General features: G+C 35.4%; 1 pseudogene; it reads left to right on the top strand.

Annotated features, from left to right (window-relative positions):
• Window positions 1-432: 432 nt before the first annotated feature.
• Window positions 433-516, top strand: LOC116663924 (annotated as a pseudogene).
• Window positions 517-792: the final 276 nt, after the last annotated feature.

Below are 792 nucleotides of genomic sequence, written 5' to 3'. Positions count from 1 at the left end.
ATCGACCCTCAAAACAGCCTTGCGAAATAGATGGAGTTGGTACTGCTGGTCTTATTTAACATGAGGGAACTTAGATGCTTCTAGACACAATTCCCTCCTGAATGCATGTTTCTCTCCTTTCTAAATGCAGAACCAAAATAAATAATAAAGTATATAAAGATGCAAGGCAACGATCCATCTGCAAGTTTATCTAAGTTCCAATTTTTAACCTTATCTTTGTGAGCAATCCCAACATGGAAGAAGCCCTCTTAACTGACCTTCCTTTAAACCTCCCACAGGGTTAACTTAATTAACAATTTTCCATTTCCATTGTGTCCATTGTGACAGATGTGACCGCACACTGAATGAGCCCACAATTTAAGTTTATCAAGAAACAGTTGCGTTTGTTCCCAATCTTGTTTTACCAGCTGCATCTGCTATTAGAATTATGTGAAGACTATACTTTCAGGGATCATTTCTATAATCTGTGACCAGAATTACGTAATTCAATAAATATTACATAAACAATTACATTGTTAGCAAATATTTATAGACCAGTCACTATGTTCCTGGCATTGTTCCATACATTTTATATAAATTAATCCACTTAACAACAATCCTATGTAGTAGACGCTGTTATTGTCCCCCTTTTAGAGGTGAGAAAACTGAGGCCCAAAGAAGCTAAGAAAGTTTTCCAAAGTCATACAGATAGTAAGTTGAAAATCTGAACACAAACAGTCTAACTCCAGAATACACATTTGCTCCTAACCATAATGCAAGTAAGAGTTCAAAAAGAAAGTGTAATTTCTATTA

This window comes from Camelus ferus, chromosome 5 (assembly GCF_009834535.1).
Source record: "Camelus ferus isolate YT-003-E chromosome 5, BCGSAC_Cfer_1.0, whole genome shotgun sequence".
In the NCBI taxonomy this organism is placed as follows: Eukaryota; Metazoa; Chordata; class Mammalia; order Artiodactyla; family Camelidae; genus Camelus; species Camelus ferus.
This window is presented reverse-complemented; position numbering and strand designations above follow the sequence as displayed.